Below are 262 nucleotides of genomic sequence, written 5' to 3'. Positions count from 1 at the left end.
TTCAGATATCTTAAAAATTAAAATATTACATTTTTATACAATTGTTTAAATAACTATATCTCGCGAACGGTGCAACTACAAACGGAAATAATTGTACATTTCACTACAAACGATTTTCTATAAAAACAATGCTTAAAATTTCTGAACTTCAAAGTCGGGGGATGACAATTTTTAAGTCGCTATATTTTTGTTTCTGCGCTACTACAAACGAAATAAATGTTACTACATTCAACTACATACGAAGATCTTTCAGAAAAAAAAA

General features: G+C 27.5%; 1 protein-coding gene across 1 annotated transcript in view; it reads left to right on the top strand.

The window, feature by feature from the left end:
* The window catches only part of LOC108769512 (transcription elongation factor Spt6), a 9,696-nt gene that overhangs the window by 5,840 nt on the left and 3,594 nt on the right, over positions 1 to 262 (top strand). The gene's annotated exons all lie outside the window — the stretch shown is intronic.

Source organism: Trachymyrmex cornetzi, unplaced genomic scaffold (assembly GCF_001594075.2).
Source record: "Trachymyrmex cornetzi isolate Tcor2-1 unplaced genomic scaffold, Tcor1.1 scaffold92, whole genome shotgun sequence".
In the NCBI taxonomy this organism is placed as follows: domain Eukaryota; kingdom Metazoa; phylum Arthropoda; class Insecta; order Hymenoptera; family Formicidae; genus Trachymyrmex; species Trachymyrmex cornetzi.
This window is presented reverse-complemented; position numbering and strand designations above follow the sequence as displayed.